The sequence below is a fragment of the Triturus cristatus genome, chromosome 5_2 (assembly GCF_964204655.1).
Source record: "Triturus cristatus chromosome 5_2, aTriCri1.1, whole genome shotgun sequence".
Taxonomy (NCBI): Eukaryota; Metazoa; Chordata; class Amphibia; order Caudata; family Salamandridae; genus Triturus; species Triturus cristatus.
In genome coordinates, this window is record NC_140588.1 from 690,707,921 (window position 1) to 690,719,311 (window position 11,391).

The 11,391-nt window shown below is 46.3% G+C and overlaps 1 long non-coding RNA gene across 1 annotated transcript in view; it reads left to right on the forward strand.

The window, feature by feature from the left end:
• LOC146829130 (uncharacterized) overlaps positions 1-10,704 on the forward strand; it is a 276,470-nt gene extending 265,766 nt beyond the window's left edge. Inside the window, exon 4 of the long non-coding RNA XR_014961914.1 lies at positions 10,575-10,704. This is a non-coding gene — a long non-coding RNA (uncharacterized LOC146829130). The remainder of the gene's footprint in view (positions 1-10,574) is intronic.
• Positions 10,705-11,391: the final 687 nt, after the last annotated feature.

Here is an 11,391-nt window from a genome sequence, read left to right on the forward strand (position 1 = left end):
CGGAAGTTCCGGGAGCTCGCCGAGGCAAACCTCGAGGCTAGCCAAGAAGAGATGAAGCGCTGGTATGACCAAAATGCCACGCTGGTCGAGTTTCAGCCGGGCCAACAGGTCTGGGTAATGGCCCCGGTGAAACCCTGCGCCCTCCAAGACAGATGGACTGGACCCTTCAAAGTGGTCGAGCGGAAGAGCCAAGTCACGTATCTAGTGGACGTTCAGTCTCCTCGGAACCCCCTCCGGGTCCTCCACGTGAACCGCCTCAAACCCCACTTCGTGAGGACGGAGTTGAGTTTGCTCCTGGCCACCGACGATGGGACTGAAGAAGACACAGAGCCCCTTCCAGACCCCCTGTGTGCCAAGGAGAAAGATGGCTCCGTGGAGGGGGTGAGGCTTTCGTCCACCCTCACCCCCCAACAGTCCGACGACTGCCGCCAGCTATTGAGACAATTCACAGACCTCTTCTCCCTCACCCCTAGGGTCACCGACTGGTGTGTCAACGACGTGGACACCGGAGACAGCCCGCCGGTCAGACACCGAGCCTACAGAGTCCCTGACCGGGTCCGGACCTGCATCCAGAAAGAAGTAGCCAAGATGTTAGCCCTAGGGGTGATTGAACCCTCCGACAGCCCATGGGCCAGCCCGGTAGTACTGGTCCCGAAGGCAGCAGCCCCTGGTGTCGCCCCCGAACTGAGATTCTGTGTAGACTACTGGGGACTCAATGCGGTCACCCGAGCGGACGCTCACCCTATCCCCCGCGCAGACGAACTCATTGACCGCCTCGGGGCTGCTCGCTATCTCAGCACCTTCGACCTGACCTGCGGATACTGGCAAATTGCGCTCACCGAGGGAGCCAAGGAGCGGTCCGCCTTCTCCACCCCGGATGGGCACTACCGTCTCAGAGTCATGCCTTTTGGGATGAAAAACGCCCCGGCCACCTTCCAGCGGCTGGAGAACCGGGTCCTGGCTGGGCTAGAGGGGTTCAGCGCAGCGTACCTAGACGACATTGGAGTATTCAGCTCCCAATGGACCGAACACCTCCAGCACCTCCGACAAGTACTGATGACCCTGCGCCAAGCAGGCCTAACCATCAAAGCCAGCAAGTGCCAAATTGGACAGGGCTCAGTGATCTATCTGGGACACCAGGTGGGAAGCGGGCAGGTCGCCCCCCTCCAGCCAAAGATCGACGCCATCTTGTCCTGGGAACCCCCCACGACCCAAACAGAAGTCCGGGCCTTCCTAGGCCTCACCGGTTACTACCAGAGGTTTATTAAAAACTATGGCAGCATCGCCGGCCCCCTCACAGAGTTAACCTCCAAAAAACACCCGAAGAAAGTGCAGTGGACTCCCCCGTGCCAAGAAGCGTTTGATGCCATGAAAGCCACTATATGTACCGCTCCGGTACTCAAAGCCCCCGACTACTCTCAGGAATTTGTGGTTCAGACGGATGCTTCGGAGCACGGCATCGGGGCAGTCCTCTCACAATTCAACGACAAAGGCATAGATCAGCCCATCGCCTTCATCAGCCGAAGGTTACTACCTCGGGAACAACGGTGGAGCACCATTGAAAGAGAGACCTTCGCAGTAGTCTGGGCCCTCAAGAAGCTACGGCCCTACTTGTTCGGAACCCACTTGCAAGTTCAAACGGATCATCGACCCTTACGGTGGCTGATGCAAATGAGAGGAGAAAACCCCAAACTGCTACGATGGTCAATCTCCCTCCAGGGGATGGACTTCACTGTGGAGCATCGCCCAGGGGCTGACCACACCAACGCCGACGGCCTGTCGCGATTCTTCCGCTTCAGCGAGGAGAACCCCCAAGTGGATGGGTAGTTCTCCCCGCCTTTCAGCTGGGGGGGCACGTGTGAGACCGGCCTCGTGGCGTGGACCCTCCCGACCAGTAAGCAACCCTGCAACCACACCTGATCCACCCCGGTATCACAGACTTCCGGCCACCATGGCCCAATATACCCGATGACCGGCCCGGGCCCCAGCAAAACCCAAGACACTACCACGCATGCCGGCCAAGGGAGAGAGAAACCCCCCAAGCAAGACCGGGAGGCGCCGTCGCTGTCACACCTCTGATCTCCTCCCCAAGGAGGGTTTCGATCGACCACCAGGCCCCCGGTGAGCGGGCGCCTCACATGCTGGGTGTCTGGAGTCCCTCCCCGACCAACCTGAACAGATCAAAGGGGCGAGCGGCAGGAAATCCCAACACACCACCCCCAGGCACCCAGACCCCTCTCTGCGAGGACTCCGGACTTCAAAGAGGAGGGGGAGTATAACAAGGGGTGCTGGAGGGACAGGCGGCAAAGAAGACCTGGACCTACTAGAGCCCTGCTGACCTGGTAGCGGCTCGACCGACATCTGAACCCAAGGACGCTACCGGAGCCCTGCTGACGCTGTCGTGGCTCCTCGAACTCTGAAACCACCTGAGCCCTGCTGACACTGTCGTGGCTCCTCGAACCCTGAAACCAACTGAGCCCTGCTGGCGCTGTCGCGGCGCCTCGAACCCTGAAACCATCTGAGCCCTGCTGACGCTGTCGCGGCTCCTCGAACTCTGAAACCATCTGAGCCCTGCTGACGCTGTCGCGGCTCCTCGAACTCTGAAACCAGCTGAGCCCTGCTGACGCCGTCGCGGCTCCCGAGAATCGGATACCACCTGTGCCTGCTGAGAGACTCGCGGCGTTTCTATCCAGAAGGATCGGCAGTGATTGCCGAGTGCACCCGAATCCCCCCAGCTCGAGGATTGAGAGCTGCGCGACGGATACTCCACAAGAGACACTGACCCACAGACTGTCCCGCTACCCCACTACCCCCATCACGACACCGTGCAGCAGTGTGTGGCGTGCAGCAGTGTGTGGCGTGGTTTGTAAACAACAAGAAAAGCGGACATCAAAGGAAGGGTGGGAGGGAATGAGCATATGGGGTGTGAGTTATAACGAAAGTTAATTGTTGTAAGAGGGAATGCAGGAGGCCGAGCGCACGCTGGCGAAAGCAGTCTGCTGCTTTCAAGTCCGATGCCAGATGCCAGCTTCGTGCTTGAATGCCTCACATGCACTGGCCATAAACCGCATTCCTAAGGTCTTGTGCCCCTTACTAAATCTCTCTGAATGTGTGAGGCGGCGCACGCGCAGGAAGTAGCTGGTGGCAAATGGAATGCGCGTGGTTGTGCGCGTAACCGCCACCCGATCCTCCTGGGAAGCCTTTGGGAGCATTTTCTGAAGCCCCTACATAAGTCTCGCTGTGCGATCGCTTACGCGATAGCCAGGCGAGACCTAAAAACAGCCACCTTTTAAAAGAAAACGCAGCTGCTGCTGTTACACCAGAAAACACATCAGGCTGGTGTATTGAGTCTTTGCACTGTACATGTCATTGAAATGTTAAAAATAAATGTATTATTAAAAACTTGCATGTTTGTAATTCCCTTAAATAGCTGCTTGTTCTAACCTGGAATTCCAGGGCGTGGTCTCGCTTCTTAGGATTGTCGCATTCCCTCCTGCTTATTTTATTTGTTTAGACTTAGTTGTAACTAGTTGAAGCCATTATTGCTCAGAGTTTAACTACAATTTTGTGTTCTATAAAGTACATTAGCACAGCTATTTTTATATGCTTTAGTACTGATTGCTTTTACTTAATGTTAAACACATAGCGCATGTTCGTGTCAAACATGCAGGGCCCAATTCACAGAACTAACTTAATACAAAATCCTAAACTTACTACCATTTTGGTATTCACAGAAGGCACCTACTCATTTTGGTATTCACAGAAGGCACTTACTCATTTCGGTATTCACAGAAGTTAGGACTCCTAACTTTAGGACTCCTAAATGCCTTCTGTGAATACCGAAAGTCTTAAAATTAGGATTTTTCTCAGTTTAGGAGTAGTATAGTTAGGACTCCTAACTTTAGGACTCCTAAATGCCTTCTGTGAATACCGAAAGTCTTAAAATTAGGATTTTTCTCAATTTAGTAGTCCTAAGTCTAAATTTAGGACTACTAAATTGAGAAAAATCCTAATTTTAAGACTTTCGGTATTCACAGAAGGCATTTAGGAGTCCTAAAGTTAGGAGTCCTAACTATACTACTACTAAACTGCGAAAAATCCTAATTTTAAGACTTCCGGTATTCACAGAAGGCATTTAGGAGTCCTAAAGTTAGGACTCCTAACTTCTGTGAATACCGAAATGAGTAAGTGCCTTCTGTGAATACCAAAATGAGTAAGTGCCTTCTGTGAATACCAAAATGGTAGTAAGTTTAGGATTTTGTCTTAAGTTAGTTCTGTGAATCGGGCCCTCTGTGCTTGGTGCACAGCATGTGTTAACCACGCCACATTGAGTGCATCTGTAAAAAAATGCCAATATGTATATGCTTTGGTACTGCTCACCGTATGACATAGAGTTAAACATCAAGCGCCCACAGCAGTCTCCTTGTGTGAGAAATGTAGCGCTTGGTGCATGCCATTTGTCACTCACAGCGTGTTAAACATACAGCACCCAGAGCATTGTCCTTGTTATGCTACTGGTTAGGGCTAGCCCCCTTAAACCCCCTTCCACCGTCCCCTGGCATGTGTTTGCGGTTGGTAACCTTTACAGACAAATGTGGCAATAAAAACCATGTGCTGGTTAGAAGGATGATAACAATCTTTACAGCTGAGCACAGCTACAAAGGATTCTTCCGTCTCCCACCAGTAGACTCTTCCTCCTTTGCTAATTAACTCTTCAGCAATTACAAACTTTCTAAAGGTGCTTATGGAGTCAATTCTGTATGTTAAAACCTTTGGACTATTTTTAGCACGCAATCACTTTGTAATGTGCTTGCACCTTACATTTATTCAAAGCGAGAAGGATGCGACAAGGAGTCTACCGTCCGGAAAGAACATTGTATACTTTGCATTTTGTTAAACAGGTGATAGTTAGCTATATAAAAGACGACATTAGCATAGTTTAAGATTATCACTGCTAAAACTGTCATATCTGTGTTTTATTGACAACTTCCACAGCAGTGGAACTTACTTTTCAAGAGGCTTAGTTATTGGGTGTAGATTGCAAATTACATTAGTGTTGTTTGAGCTGATTAAAAGTTTTAAATTAATGAAGGAAAAATGAAATATTCATTCTATAATATTTGTGCATGCTTTACTCCCCTCCCCACCACTCAGCTTTACTCAACTCCACTCTGCCTTACTCTACTCAACTCCACTCTGCTTTACTCTACTCAACTCCACTCTGCTTTACTCCACTCTGCTTTACTCCACTACGCACCTTTGCTTTATTCCACTCTCCACCACTCTGCTTTACTCGACTCATGCCACTCTGCTTTACTCCACTCCACTCTGCTTTACTCAGCTCTACTCAACTCCACTCTGCTTTACTCCATTCTACTCTGCTTTCCTCCACTCCCCACCACTCTGCTTTCCTCCACATCACTCTGCTTTACTCCACGTCACTCTGCTTTACTCCACTCTGCTTTATTCCACTCTGCTTTACTCCACTCGGCTTTACTCCACTCTGCTTTACTCCACTCTACTTTACTCCATTCTACGTCACACCACTCAACGTCACTCTGCTTTACTCCACTCAACGCGACTCTGCTTAACTGCACTCCACCCAGTTCAACGCCACTCTGCTTTACTACACTCCATCCAGCTCAACGCCACTCTCCTTTACTACACTCAATTCAGCTCAACGCCGCCACTCTGCTTTACCTCACTCCACTCAATGTCACTCTGCTTTACTCTACTCCACTCTGCTTTACTCAACGCCCCTCTGCTTTTCTCCACTCAACTCCATTCTGCTCAGTGCAACTCTGCTTTAATCCACTCCACCCCATTCTGCTGTACTCCACCTCGCTTTACTCCACTCTGCTGAACTCCACGCCACCCTGCTGTTCTCCTCGCCATTCTGCTTTACTCCACTCTGCTTTACTCCATGCCACTCTGCTTTACTCTACATCACTCCTCTCAATGCATCTCTTATTTACTCCCCTACACTCTGCTTCACTCCCCTACACTCTGCTTTACCCCTATACTCTGATTTACTCCATGCTGCTTTATGCCACACTACCCTCTACTTTACTCCACGCCACTCTGCTTTACTCCCCTTCACTCAATGCAGCTCTGCTTTACAACACTCTGCTTTATACCCCTACACTCTGCTTTACACCCCTGCACTCTGCTTTACGCCGCTACACACTGCTTGACTCCACTCTGCTTTACTCCATGTCACTCAACTTTACTCCCCTCCGCTCTACTCTGCTACACTCTGTTTTCCGCCACGCCACTCTGTTTTACTCCACTCTACGTTACTTCATGCCACAGCTTTACTCCAGTCCACTCCACGCTGCTTTATGCCATGCTACCCTCTACTTTACTCCACACCACTCTGCTTTACTCCCCTCCACTCAATGCAGCTCTGCTTTACTCCACTCTGCTTTACACCCCCTGCACTCTGCTTTATGCCCCTGCACTCTGCTTGACTCCACTCTGCTTTACTCCATGTCACTCAACTTTACTCCCCTCCGCTCTACTCTGATAGACTCTGTTTTACTCCGCGCCACTCTGTTTTACTTCACTCTGCGTTACTTCATTCCATAGCTTTACACCGGTCCACTCTGCTTTACTCCAGTTCACTCTGTTTACTCCGGTCCACTCTGCTTTGATCCACTCTGCTTCGGTCCACTCTGCTTCGGTCCACTCTGCTTTGGTCCACTCTGCTTTACTTTACTCTGCTTTGCTTTACTCTGCTTTGCTTTGTTTTAATCCACTCTGCTTTGCTTTACTCCACTCTGCTTTGCTTTACTCCACTCCACTCTGATTTACTCCACTCCACTCTGCCTTACTCAGGTCCACTCTGCCTTTCTCCGGTCCACTCTGCTTTACTCCACTCTGCTTTACTCCACTCCATGCCACTGCACTTCACTCCACACCACTGCAATTAACTCCACGCCACTGCACTTCATGCCACTGTACTTTACGCCACCGCACTCCACAAAACTGCACTCCAATCTACGCAACTGCACTCCACGCCGCTCAGCTCAATACAATGCCACTACACGCAACACCACTCAGCGAAATGCAAAGCCACTACACGCAACACCACTCAATGCAATGCCACTACACGCAACACCACTCTTCTCTACACCACTCCACGTAGTGCCACTCTAGGCTACTTCACACAACGCCAACCCGCGCAACTGCACTTTACGCAATGCGGCCCCACTCTAAACAACTGCATTCCACCCAACTGTGCTCCACTTTGCACCACACCACTCCATGCAGTGTTAATCAATGCAGGAAAACCCACGCAATGCCACTTCTTGCAATGACACTCCACACAACACCACTCCACGCAACCCCACTCCTCTATGCAACACCACTCCAACCAACTGCACTCCACATAATGCTACACAACTGCACGCCAAACCACTCTACTCTACGCAATGCCACTCTACGCAATACCACTCAATACAATGGCAGTCCATACTATCACACCACACAACATATTTACAATCCATATAATACCACTCAGCACCACATAATTCAACTCCACCTAATTACACACTACTCAATACCACATAAATACACCCCACATAAATACACTCTATACCACATAACAATCTACATAAAAACTCTCCACCATGTCACATAATTCCACTGAACACAATTTCACTCTATACCTCACTGTTCCATGCCACACTATTCAACTCCACACAAATCCATTCCACACCACAAATTACAAAAAGCAAGCATTATTTCACCCCACAACAATTCCACCACACATCGCATATAGCCAATTAACAACACACAATTCAAAATCATACCTTAAAATTCAACAGCACACCACAGAATTGAAGTCCACTATATAAAACTCCACAACATAAAATACCATTCATCATAATTACACACAATCCCACTTCACATAATTCCAATACACTCAAAAACACATACTATTCACATAATACAACTGCTCATCATGCCACATAATTCCACTACACGAATCCACTCTATGACAGACAATTTCATGCCACACAATGCCACAATGAACAATTCCAATACAACCCACAAAATATCACTACACACTACATACATCCACTCTAATCCATAACATATAAGGAAAAGACATTTACAACTCCAATAGCTCTAACTCTTTCTTTTTTGTTTACACCCAAACACATAGATCTGAAGCTCATCTCCAACCTATTTCTTCTTTTCCTCACCAAACAGGTAAACCTATCCTCACAGTTCCACACCACACAATTCAACTCCACACATTTGCAATCCACACCACATGATTTGACACCAAACCACATAATACGACTCAACAACACAATTACACATACAACAAATCCACACCACACAATCCAACATCACGCCACAAAAAATTCAACAGCACACAATATAATTAAAGTCCAGAACATACCTCTCCACACCACAAAATACCATTCCACATAATTACAATCCATAACACACAATCCCTCTCCACATAATTCCAGTATACTTAACACCACATATTTACTATGCATATAATTCCACGGCACACCATGCCACATAATTCCACTACACAAATCCAAGCCACACCACACAATTCCATGCCACATAGTTAGACAACTAACTAATCCTGTCGAACACACAATTCCACTACACACCACATACATACATTCCATACCACCTAGCTTCAGGGACACCGCTCCCTGTTTCATATATATTTGTTTTAAACTTTAATGATGAGCGTGGCGCCCGCTTCAGGGACACCGCTCTATTTAATTATTTTTTTTACTTCAATGATGAGTGCGGCACCCACTTCAGGGACACTGCGCCTTGTAATACAATAGTTCTCACTTTTGCCAAACTTTGACTTATTTGTATTGTAAATGACAATGCCTTTTATTAGTTTAAAAGGTATTGCCATTTACAAGGCCAATAGCTCAAAATCTCGAAATTGCGAGACCTATTGCATTGCAAATGCTTGTTTTTCCACATGTGGTGGACACTGCATTCTGATGAAGCGTTACTGGGTGGAGGTCCTTCAGAAGATCTGCCTGATTAGCTCAGTAGACCTACCACTAAAACCACTGGTGTTGCTGCTGGGGAGGCTGGAGAAGATTTGGTGTATCCCAATCCTTTACTCATCCCAAACCCCCTCCTACGGCTAAGACCTAAAAAAGAAATTCTAGACCCTTCCCCCTTCTATCCCTCCTTTCCTCTTTTATCCCTCCACTATTGCTTTTCAATCCAAATAACAGACTACTGTGTCCACCACAAAAATTAATAGTATATTTCCCTACACTAATTACCGCTAAACCTGTTTTGGTTCCGGAGTAGCATGCTGCTCATCGAAAATCTCTTCAACACCTCATAGGGGGGAGCAAGCGCTATATACATGCAAACCTTTTCACTCTTCTATCCCTCCAGTATATTCTCAATCCAAATAACTGACTAACATAACCACCACTCAAATTACATTCATATTTCACTATACTGATTCACCACTAATCCCTTGTGGGTTCCAGAGTAGCGTGCTACTCGCCTAAAAAGCGCTTTGATGCCTTGTTCAGGGGTAGTAAGCACTATATAAATGCAATTACAATACTACCCCAAAGGGCAAATTACAGACTCCTCTACTGCTAGTAGCTAGACTCACTATCGCCCACACTTGGAGGAACCCACTCCCTCCGAGCTTTATATTGTGGTGGTCTAAGGTCTTGTACACCTACACCAGAGAGCGTCAGGTAGCCAGAATAACACTATAACAGATAGAATGCACAAATTTGATAGATTCTGGCTACTGTTTTAAAACTATGCCAAGAGAGAGTGGGAACATGTTAATTTGACCACTGTTATACCAGATACCATACAAACTTCCTGCCTGGGGGTGCTCTCAACATCTGAAAGGGATTCCGACGATTATGTTAATGGCTCAACGTAGGTAAAGCGGATCCAAGGTTATCATCAGTTGATAACTAACTTTTCTTTTGTAATACTGCCTGTTGTATGGCCATGGTATTATGTGCTCAAACCTCTGTATAATAAAAATGGACTGTATGTGTTATGTAATCACCCTACAATACTGAAACTTTCCTTTAGTGTTTCGGAAAGATCAGATGAAGGAGCTCAAAGTAGACACAGCCCTACTGCCATGTTTTCTAATAGCATGTATTTCCAATCACGCTCCAGTTATTTAATGGGAGTATTTCAAGTTCTATATCTATTTTCCCATTTTTGTGAATGCTCCTTTAAAATTTCCAAATCGCTGAAAATGCATCAACAGCTAATATTCATTGATGAATCACTGTCACAAATATAATGAATGACTGCATGTGAATTGAATGCAATGATTATAAAACAAGAGTATGTGTGTTGGACTGGCGGGTACAATGACATAGGTAAATGCTGTGATTGATGTGTTGAGGAAGTTAATCTTGATATACACACAGAATGCGACTAAGACGTTATATTATGTTTTGGTTTTGGTTATGACTGTCAGAATATTGGAAAATATATTTGTTTATTTATTGTTTAATAATTTTATGATGGGTCACAATATAAAACTAATGATTTGTTTTTGTTTGATTTAATTTCAGAATATCATTGATTTCCCATTATGATGGAACTTGTGTCCTGAAGATCATGGGAATTTTACAAGGGAAACAGACATTTTATTTAAAAAATACCATTGAATGAGAAACCTGTGACGTAATAAATCATGAAAACTGTGAAATTTGATATATAAAAATCAATGAAAGTGTAAACTGCCTGAAGAGTATGCCCTTTGTTGCCGTGAAAGGACACCAATTAATACTAGATGTTTTATACTAAAGCATAATTTGAATATATTTTGGAAAAACAGGATTCCTTTTCTAAACCGTTCCTCTTATTAGAAGTAACGCCACAAAAGGAGTCAGTCAGTCAGTCAACTCATGCTTTATTCAGCAAATGAAAGCCATACAAGCCAACATGTTAAAAAGGGCAATCATTTCATCAACATAAATTGAACTTTTAAAAACCTTGGTCACTTAAAAAAGGTTAGAATAAAAGCATCTGTTGTGTCAATAAAAGGTACAAGCTTCAAGATTTTGAAATTACACAAAAATACATTTAGTAAAGTGCAGAGTGCTAAAGGCCAAGTTTAAGGACAAAAATATCGATAAATTGCATATGCAGACATAATGTGAGCCCTAGGCCCGGCTGGCTATTATAAAAACAACTTTTTCCTAAGCCTGGTAGCTCCTGTTAAAAAACTCGCAACCCCGAAACAAACCATGGGAGAGGATAACATTTGAAGATACAATAGGGCAGGCCTATCTTGGGTAAAATGGCGATTTCGGAGCAGCGGAAGTATAAACCTTTTGCAAAGTGAGTGATAAAAATCAGAAAAGAAAATAAAGTGTAAGGTATCTT